Raw genomic sequence first — 17,645 nt, 5'->3', positions numbered from 1 at the left:
GAGATGTATTACCAATGGCATTCCACCAGACCTATATGTTCTTAATCCCATTTACAGCTTTTTGTAAAATTAGTCCATTTAGCCTGACCCTGAATGTTGGCTACCTCCCCCTTTGTGTGTAGTTTATGGATCAGTGATTGATATTTTTGTTGTAAGGGGCTTATATTCCTGGTAATTCTATCAGATGTTTGTTGAATTACCCTAAAGCATATTGTACTTTTTAGATAACTTTTCAGGATAAGCTGCTGTGTGTAAATGAGGAATACCACTATGTATGGCAGTTATATGACTTCTATTCTGCATGTATCACCATTTCTGCCCTATGTAGGGTATATCAGTGATTTTCAGTTCTATCTAAACTGATGGCAAGAGTTTTAACTGTTGTGCTGTCTTCTATACACTGTGCATTAAGAAGACAGTAGATTCTGCTCCCTAATTATCTGTAACACACACACAGACATAACATCATTAGAAAGGATACTATAGAAGTATTGAGCCGTGTAGATGTGAATGAATAACAGCAAATAACTCACCATTAGCTCTATTGACATATATGTAAATGTGTTTTACTCCTCCTTCCCTCCTCTCTCCATAGACTTCTATGGACATATGAGTCACCCTCCACTTCCTGGTTTCTACCTTGTTGTCTATGCTATTAGAGACAGGCATCACTCGACAAAAGCCAGTGGACCACACAATAGAAGAAAGGGAGAACCCTAGTGGCCAACACTTTAGAGTTAATTTTCTGCACAAAAATGTAATTTTAGGTAAATAAAGTGAAGTTAGTTACCATTAAATCCATCAAGTAGGTTTTGACTGGATATTATGCCTTTTTCAGGTAACCTTTCAGTTTACATTTCTTTGGGGAAAAGCATCTTTTTGTGCACTGTGGGTTTTTGGCACTAAATTTCAGATTCAGGTGACAGATTTGTATCTTAAAGTGACCATCAAGGTCTGCAGAAACAATGATGGCTGAACCGTTCCTCTGACTACATGATGCATGCTGTGCATAGTATGTATGAGTAGTCTAAGACACTGCATGATGCTCGGACTGGTCAGACTTGCTCATGTGGACAGCATTGATTAATCAAAGCAAATGTAGTTAGACTAAGGGCTCAGTCACACGGGCAACGATCCGCCCATGTTCCTGCAAAATAAGACGGCCGCATCGCGTGCAGACGACTCTCTGCATGACCGGCTCCATTGCCGGCCATGTGTTCTTTCTGCCGGCCGGTGTAGAGAGTCGTCCGCACCTGCAGTGCAGCGGTCTTATCGTGCAGGAACATGGGCAGATCGGACCACGTGACTGAGCCCTAATGATGCATACTAATACTTAGTGTGCATCAGGCAGTCAGAGAAGCTTGGGTGGTCATCTTTGTTCTTCTACTCCTGGATGGTTGCTTTAAAGAATAGAAAGGCTGCCAAAAGGTCTCTCTACTTTTTAGATAAATGCTTTTCAAGCCCAGAAATAATCTAAAAAACAAAAATGAACAGTAATATAAGAAAAAAATAATGTCTCAGGTCACATCCAATCACATAACAAGGTTGGATCACATGAGGGAGATGGAACAATGTCTCTGCAGCACCGCCTATTGGATGGCAGCGTTCCTTCAAACCAATGCTTGACCCTTTATACAGGTCTGTAGAGCAATGATTGGGAATTGAGAGGCAAGACAGACCCCATGTACATACAGCTGTTTTGGGATTCTTGCCCTTCATCAGTGTACAGTAGGATCCTGGCTTGGCTAGGGTGAGGCCTATGTCGGGAGGGGTAACATTACTTCTTAGGGAGAGCACCAATAAGGTGAATAAGGAAACTTATAAGGCCATCCATGCTCCTCTGGGTAATATACAAATAAGGGAGATGGAACAATACTTCTGCAGCATTACCTATTGGATGACAGCGTTCCTTCAAACCAATGCTTGACCAAGGATATATCAATAATGTCAAGGAGGAATGCACAGGCCTGAGGAGATATGTAGAAGGCAGAAGATTCCAAATGAGTGCTAAAAGTAAGTGCCATATACTTCACTAGCTTTTGTACATAGTGCTATACTGTATAGTGTAACTATATAATGTTGTATGTAATTTCCCATATGATAGTACAGTGGCTTTAAGACAATGGTTAGACAGTGCAAAATGCTCCAGATGTATCACAATGACTTTGCTGGATGATAAACTGGTGCATTTTATACTATCTAGCGTGACTCTGTATCAGCTATATGTTGGTTTGGTTTACTCCAGATTTTGTGCCTAAATTTTGGTGGAAGTTTAACACAATTTTTGATGCATAATGCCGTATTTAGAGCACACCCATTGCATGGAGCCATGCCGCTTTTTTCGGATGCAGCAAAGAAAGCGCCCGAAGTGTCTAAAGCACATTTTTAGATATGGTGCAAAGAAAAAACTGGTCACTTAACAATAGTAAATATTTTCCATTGAATAGAGAATTTGGTGTCTGTTTATTGGAAGTGGCATATACCCTATATACTCGAGAATAAGCCTAGTTTTTCAGCACATTTTTTTGTGCTGAAAAAGCCCCCCTCGGCTTATACTCGAGTCAGGGAAGGGTTAAAAAAACAAAAACAAACAAAAAAAACCCTTCATACTCACCTCCCAGCTGGCGTCTGTGTCCCCGGTGGTGGTGCAGCAAGCTGCTTGAATTCCTGTGTTCCATGCGGCAAACTGCTGGAAATCCGCTGTCATCCCCCGCCGTCCTCTCTGCTTGGCTCTGTCATCCCCTGGCATCAACGCTGTGATTGGATCAAGCGCCAGCCAATCACAGCTGACGCTCGATCGTTCAAAGTTAATTGCAAGCTGCTTTAGAATTTTCCCCGCTTTTATCTCCCTGCTCGGCTTTCAAATCCCCCACCATCAGCGCTGTGTAAGTAAGCGCTGTGATTGGATTGAGTGCCGGCTGTGATTGGCTGATGCTCAATCCAATCACAGCACTGACAGAGATGACAGAGCCGAGCAGAGAGGATGGTGGGGATAACAGTGGGGAGAATTCATGCAGGTTGACGCACAGACACAGACGCCGGCGGGGAGGTGAGTATGGAGGGTTTTTTTTACCCAATATATACTCGAGTCAATAAGTTTTCCCAGTTTTTTGTGGTAAAACTTATTGGCTCGGCTTATACTCGGATCGGCTAATACTCGAGTATATACGGTAGTTTTACAAAAATACTTAGAACTGTTTGGTTCTATATGTTCTTACCAGATGACTGTATACGAGCTTTTATTTGCCGAGATATTTCATTCTTAAACTAATTATGACTGTGTGAAAATGTAGAAATGTTGATAAGAATGTGATAACAAAGAGAGCTGCAAGCCCATATCCTCCTAACCTCGAAGCAGATGTCCATGCTGTCTGCTGTTTAGCATCCTTCTCCACAATTGCTTCAAAACTTTACTGATAAACAATGGGCAAGATTTCAACCCATGTAGACATTTCTATGTCTTTATCAGTCAATCAAATAGTTATTCGAAAAATCATCAATAGAAGATAATCTGATATCAGACACATTAATAAGATGCCCTGATGATTCTAGTGGATGTCATTGCATAAAAAGCTCCATATTGCCACAAAGAAAGAAAAACAAAACAAGTTAAACTACATAAGTAAATACTGAAATATTCCAAGGAAAGTACAGGTTTGATCCTAGAACTATTCAATTGAGCAGCTAATCCCCTAATTTAGGCTTTGGCCTTATTTAAACAGGCGTTTTTACATGGCTAAATCAGCCGCGATAAAAAATTGCGACTGTGTGAAGTATTGGATTCAAATGTGCGACTATTAACCATGTAAAAAAACGTCTGTCCGGGGAAGATAGGACATGTTTTGATGCAGCCAGGAAACCTAGTTCTTGTCCTATCTTTTGGCCGTTATCAGCTGGTGGCTCCCATAGGCTTTTATGGGAGCTGCTGGCAAAGGGAGGGGGAGGGAGTTTAGCAGCGGCTAGCGCTGCGAAACCATGTCAGCTGGCTCTATTTATATAATAGAAGCCTTGCTGAGCATTCAAGCCGGCCGAAGGAATTCCGGGCTGTGGCATATACACACCACACCCGAATGGGCAAGAAAACAAAAGATTTTGCTTTGACTTGGTCTCGTTTTTTTTCTTGCTTACATGCAAATTTCAGCTGAGATGCGGCTTCTGTAAAATCGCAACACTTGGGTGAATGTGACCATACACATTAGATATAACTGATAATTAAGGAAAATGCCTACAAGATGCAGGGTATGCTCCTCTCTTGTCATATTATGACCAAGAAGTGGTCATTCACTTGTCATTTCTTCTTCAGTGCTGACCTTTATCAGTACAAGGGGGGATAGTTTGTCTAGTCATTGAAAAACAAATGGAACAGAAGCCAAAAGAGCCATGGTGACATGTTAGACATTCCTATTATACAGCATTCCTTACAGAACTGTGAAAATATTGAATCATATTATGAAAGTATTGATTTGTATTGTATGTAATAATATCATATGCATAACATTTGTGCCATGTGCACAGCGAGCATGTATGTGTGCAAAAAGCACATTGTAGATGCTGAACATGCAGCTTTGTCATAATTAACCTTTGTAATGGTTTACTAAGAGAGAAGTATCACATATTATGTAGACTATGAATTGTTTACTTTGTGGGGGATGCCACACTATATAACACTTGGAACCATCACTTGAGTGTTTCTCATTTTTTTTAGGATGCATCAAATAGTAATTAGGCATACCTGATTGATAAGGCTATGATTCCCTCTGAGTATCACCTAAATTAAGTGATTACTTTAACAGAACTATGAAAATGAAGGTAATTAAATTCATTGGTAATTAAAGCTAGGCTATGGAACTCCATCTATAGTTTATAGGAATTAGGGCTCTTTCACATGAGTGCATATCGGCTGCCCTTTTCACGGTCGCCCTATATACCCTACGATCTAATGCATTGGATTCCAATGCATCAGATCACATGTCTATATTTCCACTATGTAAAAGTGCCCGGCCAGCCAATATAGCATCGGGCGCTTTCACACGGGCCCGGAAAGATAGTTCTGGAGCTATCTTTTGGGGCGGAATACGTCATCCGCTGCATGGGCTCCTATGGGAACCAATGATAGCGGCTGGAGAAGGGAGGTGGGAAAAAGTTTAGCAGCATGACTGCTAAACTCCCTCCCTCTTCTTTCCTCCCCTCCAGCTGATTGCAATAGGAGGGGGTGGAGCTAACCACCACCCCTGTCCCGCCTTCTCCCATTGCAGGCTGCTAACAAGGGGAGGGAGCTTAGCTCTGCCCTGCCCCCTCCCATTGCAAACAGCCAAAGAGGAGGAGAGAGGAGGTGAGCCCGCGAGACGGATGGAAGGGGAAGGGGCAATGTCATGGTGGCCTCGGCGTATATACGCCAGGGCCCATGCCATCTGAACGGGCACACAAACATTAGCTTTGTGCACCCATTCATGAGTTTTTACGCCTCAGATGGTAGCGTATATTGGCCGGCCATGAAAACGCCGGCGAAATACGCTCGCTTGAAATAGCCCTTTCTGGTAAATTCTACTTTGTAAAGTTGTTAGCATCAGTTTACCAACAACACTGATCTTTGGCTTTTCAGTCCATTACATTTATTAAAGAGCTCTTCTATGATCTATGGTCAACTGTTAAAGGGGTTGTCCCGTGAAAGCAAGTGGGGTTAAGTACTTCTGTATGGCCATATTAATGCACTTTGTAATATACATCGTGCATTAAATATGAGCCATACAGAAGTTATACACTTACCTGTTCCATTGCTAGCGTCCTCGTCTCCATGGTGCCGTCTAATTTCAGCATCTAATCGCCCGATTAGACGCGCTTGCGCAGTCCGGTCTTCTCCCTTCTGAATGGGGCCGCTCGTGCCGGAGAGCTGCTCCTCGTAGCTCCGCCCCGTCACGTGTGCCGATTCCAGCCAATCAGGAGGCTGGAATCAGCAATGGAACGCACAGAGCCCACGGTGCACCATGGGAGAAGACCTGCGGTCCACCGTGGGTGAAGATCCCGGCGGCCATCTTCGCAAGGTAAGTAAGAAGTCACCGGAGCGCGGGGATTCGGGTAAGTACTATCCGTTTTTTTTTTTAAACCCCTGCATCGGGTTTGTCTCGCGCCGAACGGGGGGGGCTATTGAAAAAAAAAAAAACGTTTCGGCGCGGGACAACCCCTTTAACTAAATTCCCAGTATCTGTAGCTGTATAATGTATCCCCTTTATCTGAGTTGTGGTATACTTACCTGAAATAGCTTTAAATATATATTCATTTACTGGTTTAAATAGTCGAATATCATTTGTGTAAAAATACATTCTAAGTGCATAATATTACTTAATTAGAATGTTGTTTATTAAGCAGAATGTGTCAAATGGCGATTACTTTTTTGGCAATCGAACGCATCGTTGCATATGTCTTTGTTTTTTTTGTTACAAAAATTGCAGTTATTTTGTAAAGAATAAGTAATGTTTTGAAAAATGAAATGTTGTACTAATATAAGATAAATTTGTCTTTTAGGTTTGGTGAAGTGGATTGTGAAGGCAATGAAGTAGAATGTAGGAGAATTCTTAGGTTTACCTTATGCCTAATGATTAAATCTTTCACTTCTGATAACATAGCTGCCCTACTACGTTCAGTATCAATAAAGTTTTCACTTTTTTTATAAATGGTACATATTATATAGTAATAGATATCTTATGAAATGTACTTAAAAAAAAAAGGAAATGTGATTTTTGTGTCACATTTGTATGTAAGTCAAAAACGCTATCTTTTCTCCTTAGGGAGAGCAACTATAAACTAACTAAGGAGATTCAAATGGCCATGCACGCTCCTCTGGGTAATATGCAAATAAGGGAGATGGAATAAATCCTCCACAGTGCCACCTATTGAAAGGCAGCATTACTTCCTGTATGTAAGTAATTAGTAAACCACATGTGTAAAAATAAACCTCCTGGCAGGGATAATATTAATACAACAATACAAAATAACTATTAAAGCGTGTAATTAATGGCAACCGTCATTCGCCCACCTTTTTGGGCCCTGCTTCTTTTTGGAGGATTCTTTGTTTTTTGAGCAGATCTACACTAGCATGCATATGCTGAGGCAGATTTACTAGCTTTCTCTTCAAGACAGCTGTTATATATGCTTTACACCACATTGAGGCCTTAGTCAGACGGGCGTTTTTAGCCGTGATTTGTGCATGCGTCCGGCGATTTTATAAAACCATTCCTTTGCAATGGTATCGGACACATGAGCGCTTTTTATGTGCTCGTCCGATAAATTATAGAACAGAAATCGCAGATCGCACCTATCTGCAATCTGCGATTCCTGTTCTCTTCTCTATATGCGCTCAATGGGGCCGGCGGCAGCAGCGCCGACCCCATTGAGAATATATAGAAGACAAATCATTCTTCTCTGCCACAGCTGTAACAGCTGTGACAGAGAAGAACGATGTTTGCCCATTGAATTCAATGGAGCCGGCAATACAGCCGCTCCATTGAAAGCAATGGGCTGCCGGCGTGCGCGGGGTGAATTGTCGGGAAGGGCTTAAATATATAAGCCCTTCCCTGCAATTCATCCTAAAATGTGTTAAAATAAAAAAAAATTGTATACTCACCTTTCCGCTGCAGCCGGAGTCCAGCCGCGGCCGCTGTCAGTTCTCCTGAACTGCTTCTCGGCACTATTCAGCCGGCAGGGCTTTAAAATCCCCGCCTGCTGAATGATCTGCCTCTGATTGGTCACAGCCTGACCAATCAGAGGCAGGTTTCACTCACACACCCATTCATGAATTCATGAATGGGTGAGTGACTGCTGCCTCTCAGCGCTGAGCCAATCAGGGGCAGGTCTGACTCACATCCATTCATGAATTCATGAATGGGTGTGAGTGAGACATGCCTCTGATTGGCTCAGCGCTGAGCCAATCAGGGGGCAGGTCTGACTCACACCCCCTTCACACCCACTGCAGGACAGCCGCGCGGAGCTCCGGCTGCCGGGAGGAGGTGAGTATATATATATTTTTTATTTTTACACATTTTAGGATGAATTGCAGGGAAGGGCTTATATATTTAAGCCCTTCCCGACAATTCATCCCGGGCTCGCCCGCAGCGCATCGCTTTAAATGGAGCCGGCTCTATCGCCGTCTCCATTGAATGCAATGCGCTGGACAGCTCCGGCCCGTTTCTAATGAAACGCGGCTAGGAGCAGATTTTCGGCCGATTTGCGGGCGACTTGCGTGCATCGGTCACGCAATTTGCGGATGCGCATCCGTCATGCGATCCGCAAATCGCGTGAAAAAACGCCCGTGTGACTAAGGCCTTATGGTGTATTTTAGACACTTTTTTTGCCATGTCTAAAAGGGAGAGTGGCTGTATGGGGAAATAGATGTGGCCCGGATGCTTTTGGTCCATCAAAATGCATCAACATTTTGGCACTAAATCTGTTGTAAATCTAAGCCAACTAATAGGTTGTGTGAGTTTAAACTAAACAGTTTAACGATGTGCCAGGTTTACCATCCAACAGAACACGGTGGTGTATTTAAGACGGCACTAGAAATATGCAGCAAAGACTAGGCAGCATCAGATGGATCTTCAAAACAATTTTCCAATCTTTATTCCTCCAACAAAGGTAAAACCTGCGACGTTTCGGTCACAATTGTGACCTTTCTCAAGTACCGCCATTTTCGAGTACTTCAGTACTCGGGTGAAAAGATTCGGGGGGCGCCGGGGGGCGGGGAGAGGCGTGGCGGTGCGGGGGGTAGCAGCGGGGAACAGGGGGGAGCCCTCTCTCTCTCCCTCTCCCCCCCACTCCCCACTGCTACCCCCCGTGCCGCCACGGCGCCCCCCGAATTTTTTCGCCCGAGTACGGAAGTACTCGGAAATCGCGGTATTCGGGCGAAAAAGGGGCGTGGCCGAGCACGTTCGCTCATCTCTAGTCTAGAAGCTTTTTTCGCATAATACTAACTGTATGACAAGTGTGAATAAAGTGCTACAGAATCACATGTTCTCCTGTCCTTCCAAATGCTTGTTAGGCCTCGTTTACACGGGCGACAAAGTCGCGTGATTTTGTAGCGTTGCTACAATGCTACCAATCGCATATATTAGAAGCCCATGCTTTCCTATGGGTTCCTTCACACATGCGATATGTTGTAGCATGCTACAAAACGACACAAAAACCTCACAGGTCCCGCTATATACATGCAACTTTTGAGGTTTTTCATGTTTCTCTATGGAGCCTTCCTCCCTGTTGCATCGCACGAAAATGCGATTTTCGTGCGGTGCGATGCAACTTTGACAGTAGAAAATTTAAGCCCTGGCTGCAGAAAAAAAAAACAAAAAAAACCCACACATGCATCACCTGTCCCGCGCTGTCAGCCCGGCCGCATCTTCTCCCCGGGTCCCTGGCAGTGATCTTCTCCTCTTCTGGCCGGGGATTAAAAAATCCCTGCCTTCTGGAAGCGCTGTCTGTGATTGGCTAATGCTTAGCCTGGTTATGCAATCTTTTTCAGGATGACAGCACCGTTGTCTGACCTCGGCCTTATTGTGCAAAAGTGGAAAAGCTTTAAAAAATTATTATAATTTTGGTATCATTGCAATTGTACTAACTCGCAGAAAAAAATTATCATTGTACAATGAATAAAAGTTTTTCAATACATAATATGTATCCAAAAAATGGTACCAATACAATTCTTCATTCAGCCATGTAAAAAAACAAGCCCTCATACGGCCGTGTCGGCGGGAAAATCAATTCCTATTGAGATGAAAATCCCACAAAAATCGTTGGGGTCCTTTTGGCCAAATGGGACGGTGTCCTTAAACGGTTAATACTTAATATATGGTGAATCATTGACTTTTCTCTACTTCTTCTAACACTCATTTGTAACATGTGATGTATTGTAAAGACACAGATAAGACAGAGCACCCAGATGTTCAGGATCCCGTCATTGCTTACGGCACGCTCTTCGGAGCTGCATTTGTTTCCTTTTGTACATGCATAATAAACCGCAGTCGTTTGACCTTTTCCGAAATAAATGATAATACTCTTCCAAGGAAAAGGCGAGCATTCATTTACCATAAATAGAATGGCTCAAACAGGGACAAAAATATTTAATAAAATATTTTTGGGCAGATTTAGAAATAAAAGCCATTGCTCATTGCGGCTAAACAAATGACCGCTCGCATTTTCCGAAAGGTCTTAGAAAAATGAAAACTGGTTTCTATTGGTAATATTTCCCTTTTTTTGCATTTGTTCTGATATGTCTATATGGGTTATATAACATTGGATGTTGCGTTCTACTTATACCTATTGTTGCAGTACATTTTGCAGTTGACGAACGTCTGTGTCAATTGCTAATTACGGAACTTTTCAGGCTTCCCTATCTTTAGGCATCTACCAGATCGCTCTTTACTCTGCAGCAACTACCTTGGCTATGGTTTCCTGCTCGCTGGCCATATCTGGTGGCCCTAGAAGCTGGTGCCCACTGATGATAACAGGTCTGAGAATCGGTTGGTCATCAGCCTGTGCACTAATATATTCTGCAGCTTGTATTATATGTTTCCTGACTTTTGATTATGTACGTATTTTGTTCTTCATTGAACAAGTCTAATTGACTTGGTTATATTCTACTGGTCCCTTTTGTCATATCGGCTAAAGACATAAAAACAAAAGAATGACCAATGATAGCTAAAATGTACTTTCATGTAGCAATCTCTTCACTACAACCTTGAAATGATTAAGGCCTCCTGTACACGGGCGGGTGGGACCCCGCATGTGGGATTCCCGTAGCGGAATTCGACCCAGTGCCCGGCCGGTGACCCCTACATACCTTTCCGGTGTCTTCTGTAAGTGCTACGGATGTGCCAGTAATTGCTGGCGCTAGGCGATGATGCGTAACCCACAATACTTCCACAAGTGCCACGAGATAGACAGCTTACATTGACTTCAATAGAAGGAGTTTTGCCATAGCATACTATGGGGCTGTATTTCTACAAAGTCCAGAGGCGCACACCCACCGCGGACTTCGCAATTCAAATCCGCCCTAGTGCAGGAGGCCTTGAGTACAAGTTTTTGTCTCTAGGAAGCCCAAACCTTATGGAACCCATCAGAGTACACAATATTTAGTGCATCAATATAGCCCAGCCTTGACAATACATGGTAGGCCAACATTCTAGCAGGTAAATGTAGATATAGAAGTACATAATTAGAACCCCATTAGCACCAAAGCTAGTTTTTGCAATGCTCTTTTTTCATTACTTTTTTATTGTTTTCTCAGTACTATGGCATCATATCATGCCTTGAGAAAAGTTTTTTAAAAAGGGCAATGAGAAAAATTGCAATTCTGACATAGGTATTTGCAATTCCCTTTTATTTCAATGTGCGGTTGACATGTTAGTTTTATTCTGCAGGCCAATATGATTATAATTAGACCAATTTTATAGTTTTCCTTATGTTTTATTACTTTTGCAAAATAAGAACTCTCTCTTAAAAAAAAATAAAAAATATATAATAATAATTTGCTTTGTGTCGTCGTATTCTAACCCACAGCTTTTTAATTTATTTTGTTAACAGAGTATTGTACAATTCTATAGTACATTGCAATACTTCTGTATTGCAGTGTATTACACCTGTCATTGTAAGCCTATTAAATCCTGACTCTGGGCCTAAGAGACTTCTGTACATGGCAGCCCTGAAAGCCACTATTACATTCTATGCTGCCATGAGAACCCTAACAATTGCATCATTTAGGGAGAGGGGTGATTGGGTAACAGGGAAAGTCTCCTCCTTCTGTCTGACTGCTTTTATGCCACAGTCACTATTGAGCATCTAAGCGCTTCAGTGGCCTGGATAAGCATTATCTTCATTTCTGGCCATTGCAGGTAGGTGTCAGCTGTAAACATAGCAACTGCTGCAAATAAATTGGCTTTAGCTCCTACGCTTCCTATTAGAAAACATTGAGGTTCAATGAAAACTGTAAAGAAATCTATGGTTACAAGTAGTTTACCTCCTTTGTGTCCACCCTCTGTATATATACTTTCTAAATGTTCATAGACTGTGCACTGAGGGAGTATATATATATATATATATATATATATATATATATATATATATATATATATATATATATATATATATATATATATATATATATATATATGTCCTTCACTGTATAGTCCTCTGTCAATAAAGATATTAGGTGACAGTTTTTCATTTCAGTCCTAATAAAATGACATAGAGTTAAAATGATCGGCGCTCAGCCATGAAAAGTGATCAACTTAGTGGTCAAAACAAGTCCAAATACTAGTTACTGGCAGGAAATGCTTACAAATAAAAGTGGGGACCTTTGTTCCCAGTGATAAAACAGTTTACGGTACTTAAAATTCACATATTTGGAATTGTTATACACAGGATTAGGAAAAAGTTTTTGTATAAATTTAGTTTTTTAAATTTATCAGATTCAAATTTTAAAAAAAAAGAACAAATGAAGAACATTTGAATTTGAAACTAATTCTGCCCATTTATCTCTATATAAAACGTAAAGTTAAAAGATACTAGCCTTGTCCTGGTATGATATAAAAGCCCAATCTATCATGCAAAAAGGTTTTAAAAAATTAGGTATTAGTTAAAAAATATTAACCACCTTTAGAATGCATTATCTGAAAATAATGCGGACACTTAAGGCCCATTTACACGGAACGATGATCGCTCAAAGATCGTTCAAACAACAGCTTGACTGACAGCTTTGAGAGATCATTTTGCATAAACTATTAAGTAGCTACTCAGCTACTTAAGAGCAATTAAGTGTGCAAATGAAGCCTTCCCTGAAAGCAGTTAATAGCCTGAGGGCTCTTATCTGCGCTGAGATCCTTTGTTCTCCAGGGGGTAACAGTGCTATCAGCACTCCCTGTGGAGAACTGCTGATAAGGCTGAATGATGATTTTTAGGTTAGACTGAATTTAATGATCAGCTAGCAGTGCCCGAAAAATGCACGATGGGCGCACGTTTAAACGAGCTGAAGGTCAATAAAATGATCGCCAATTAGCGACATCGCGCTCGGCCATGTGAAATTAGCCTTAGGGCTCATTTACACGGGTGTATTGTTTCCACGTATTACGCACATGTATTTCCTGCATAACACACGGTGAATGGAGGCAATGAAAGTCTATGGACTTGCGTTGGAGCTGCAAGGGGACATCCGTATAAAACGCAGGAGAATTAAGTCACGGCACACAATTTTTCTCTGCGTTTCATACGAAAAAAAGATTTGAAAAAAAAAAGTCAAACTGCGCATGTTCGTGACGCCATAATCCTGGACATTCACAGTGCCTATTGCAGCTATACACAATCTCTGCTGACTCTTCTGCCGGCAGAGTGTAGGGGCTGTGATGAGTACAACGTAGCGAGACTCGCCGCATAAAGGCCCATTTACACGGGCCGATGATCGCTCAAAGGACAGTCTGAGTGACAGTTTTGAGCGATCATTTTGCATAAACTATTAAGTAGCTACTCAGCTACTTAAGAGCAATTAAGTGTGCAAATGAAGCCTTAGCTGAAAGCAGTTAATAGCCCGTGGGTTCTCTTATCTGCGTACTGATCCTTTGTTCTCCGATGGGAAGCATTGCTATCAGCACTACCCGTGGAGAACTGCTGATAAGGCTGAAGGACGATTTTTAGGTTGGTCTGAATTTAACGATCAGCTAGCAGTGCACGATGGGCACGATTATCGCTAAAACGAACGGCTTTTTTAAACAATTTTTATAGCGATCAGCGCTCCGTGTAAATAGGCATTTAGGCATTATAGGCCTTGGTTGTAAAGGGGTTAATGTATTTAATTGTACTTACGATGCTTAGACCGTCTGACATTTTAAATAAAACTCATTATTTGTATAGCACCAACTTATTCACAGCGCTTTCAGGCAATTTATTTATTACCCCCCACCAAGCTGGGTACTCGTTTTACCGACCCCAGAAGGATGGAAGGCAACCTTGATCCGGATACCTGAACCAAGCAGGGTTTGAACTTGCAACCTTGAGGTCAGGAGCCAGAGCTTAGCACTGCATACTGCTGCCTTGACACTCTGCGCCACCTACATCCTAGTCCTTATAACCCAAGTCAATACTGCAATAACAGAGCAGCTTTTTTTTTCATGGTGGAAGAGTAGACATGTTTAAAAAAAAAATAGCTATTTAATGCATTTTAAAGAGTATACCATGCCCCCGTGTGTAATAAACAACAATAAAAATAACAGCCAATATCCTTTGCAAAAAAAAAAAAAAGAGAAAGACGTCCTTTATTAATAAGGCCATGCTGTAAAACATCCCCCCCCCCCTTTAAGTTGAACTCCCATTGCAAAGAAAGTTACTTTTTGCTTTACATTCAAAATGAAAATATGTCCCTTCATGCTACAGTACATTTGCTACATCCTTGGCAGATTCTTGGAAGCATATTTGGTAGTTCATATGCCATTCTACATCTTTTCAGATCACAATCATTCCAAAAGCAACAGACCGTGATATTTCAAAGCACTGAGTTATTATTGCAGTAGGAAGAACATGCTGAAAGAGGACATCTGCTATTAGGAAGAATAATTTTAGTTCTACACTAATATCTAAATTTTGTATATACATTGGTGGGCACCACATATGTTAATGCTAATAGAGAACGAATTTACAATGGCATTACTTTGTGCAAAAGAATCTATTTATGGCCAGAAATTTGTATGCATACATTACATCACACCGATGAAAGCTTGTATTTTTAATTACCTTATGTTTTCTTGTTATGCTATACTTACTTTCTGAAATTATGCGCAAGTGATAAAAAATTCCAGCATTTCAAGTTGTTACCACATGTAAAAATCAACAATTTTATTAGTTCTTGTATCTAATAATGTACAGGATTATTGCAAATGATCTTTGAAACACTTAGAAGTCACGTTTAATGACACTCTGTACATAAATTCGATATCAATGGAAAGAGAAACTCAAAAAGTATTGTTCCACACCATCAATGTTTTCACATCGGAGGTGATCAATGTGACCCCTTTCTTACTCAACACACATGGAGCCTGTAGTCAAGTACCTACCATATACATTGTAGCATGTCACGACTGACTGGTGCAGTGACTTTTGGGATGTGTACTCACAGATCTTACATGGCGGGTGGTAAGGAGGGCATGTAGACTCTAAAGGCTCATTTACACACAACGACAATCTTTCAAAGGCTGGACAGTTTTAGCGATCATTTTGCATAAGGTGTTAATGGACACTAATGTCCATCAACACTTTATCATCTTCATTTGCATGTCAGAGGGCCTCCGGGAGCTGTTTGCAGAGCACAGCATGTGGTCTGAGCTCTGCACACAGCTCCATTGTTCTCGCATGGGCTCTCAGTAGAATACATTGTTATCTCTGATTCCCGCAGAGAATACAGTGTGTGGTCCTTGTTATCTTTCTCCGTCTGAACGATGGATTTTAAGCTCACCCTAAAATCAGCATTCAGCCGAAAATTGAGCAATGGCAGCGTTTACGATGATCGTCATTTGCAGTCGTTTGACCAAATTTTGAGTGATAATCGTTGCGTGTAAATGGGTTATAACTAGAGATGAGCGAGCACCAAAATGCTCGAGTGCTCGTTACTCGAGTTGAACTTTCAGTGATGCTCGAGAGTTCGTTTCGAGTAACGAACCCCATTGAAGTCAATGGGTGACTCGAGCATTTTTGTATATGACTGGTGCTCCGTTAAGGTTTTCATTTGTGAAAATCTTAGCAAATCACCAAAGTCATGTAAAAAACACAGAAATGGATAGGGCAGGCGAGGAGCAACATGCAGGGCTGCATTTCGGGCTCCGAGGTCTCACTATTAAGCCACAATAGTGGCAAGAGTGAGACACCCCCCCCCCCCCCACTGTCAGCATAACGATTGTTCTCCTCTGCCACAGCTGTAACAGCTATGGCAGAGAAGAATGATGTTAGCCCATTGAATTCAATGGAGCCTGCAATACAGCCGGCTCCATTGAAAGCAATGGGCTGCCAGCGAGTGCGGGATGAATTTTCGGGAAGGGCTTAAAAATATAAGCCCTTACCTGAAAAAGAAAGATTTTAGTGTAAAAAAGAATAAAAATGCAGGCATTCTCTTCAATGGAGCCGCTGCTGCTGCCGGCGACTCCATTGAAGACAATGGTCCGCTGGCACACCTGAATTCTTTTTCAGGGAAGGGCTTTACATATAAGCCATTCCCTGGAAATGAATTAAAAGTGATTTAAAAAACAAAAAAAATAGATACTCACCTCCCTTCAGCTGCCGGGGCACAGCCGCATCTTCTCCTGCTGTCCCCTGCACTGTGGTGCTGAACTGCTGTCATTCAGCTGAGAGTTGCGCTGAGCCAATCAGAGGCAGAATTCACTCACCCATTCATGAATTCATGAATGGGTGTGAGTGAGATCTGCCTCTGATTGGTCAGGCTGTGACCAATCAGAGGCAGCTCATTCAGCAGGTGGGGATTTTAAATCCCCGGCTGCTGAATACTACAGAGAGCAGTTCAGGAGAACTGCCAGCTGGCCGCAGCTGAACTCTGTCTGCCGGGAGCAGGTGAGTATATATATTTTTTTTTTATTTTTACACATTTCTGGATAAATTGCAGGGAAGGGCTTATATATTTAAGCCCTTCCCAAAAATTCATTGTGCGATCGCCGGCAGCTTATTGCTTTCAATGGAGCCGGCTGTATTGCCGGCTCCATTGAATTCAATGTGCTAACATCGTTATGCTGAGACAAGGTGAGTATATTTTTTTTTTTACTTTTTACACATTTTAGGATGATTTTCAGGTAAGGGCTTATATTTTTAAGCCCTTCCCGAAAATTCATCCCGCGCTAGCCGGCAGCCCATTGCTTTCAATGGAGCCGGCTGTATTGCCGGCTCCATTGAATTCAATGGTCAGTGCTCGTTTAATCGAGACGAGCACCGCGTGGTGCTCGTCTCGAGTAACGAGCATCTCGAGCACCCTAATACTCGAACGAGCATCAAGCTCGGACAAGTATGCTCGCTCATCTCTAGTTATAACACTCCCCCAGAGAAAAACATCACAAGGTTTAAGGTCTGGGAAACGTGGAGTCTAGGGAAGAAGTTCACTATCTTCATGACTTGCATGACCAATCAATTTACTTGGTAGTTGCCTATTGAATTCACTTATGAATTCAATGTGAATATGGTGTGTGCCTTGCCCTGTTGGAAGATGAAACCTGGGATTTCCTGTTGCAGCTGGAGCAGAAGCCTTATCTATATCACGTCCAGGTATAAAATCCCCGGAATTGTTTCCTCTTGGAAAAAGAAGAGGCCATGCACTTTCCTACATGATATAGAGCAAAACACATCACATTGGGGGAGTTGCACATATGACCCACATAAGCATGGGTGTTTTCCCTTCCCCAGACTCTGAAATTACAGTTTTTAACTCTGCCCGAAAGGTAGAAGGCGGCTTAATCACTAAACACTAAAGTTTCCATGAAACCATTACAGTTTGCATGCTCTCGCAGAAGGAACGTCTCTCCGCTTTGTCGCCTGGTTTAAGAGTATGTAACAAGTGAAATCAGAGGGATAACATTGCAAATGTTTGCACAGAATTTTCCACATAATGTTCACTGAGCTTA

The sequence above is a fragment of the Eleutherodactylus coqui genome, chromosome 7, assembly GCF_035609145.1.
Source record: "Eleutherodactylus coqui strain aEleCoq1 chromosome 7, aEleCoq1.hap1, whole genome shotgun sequence".
Classification (NCBI taxonomy): domain Eukaryota; kingdom Metazoa; phylum Chordata; class Amphibia; order Anura; family Eleutherodactylidae; genus Eleutherodactylus; species Eleutherodactylus coqui.
Note: the sequence above shows the minus strand (reverse complement) of the source record.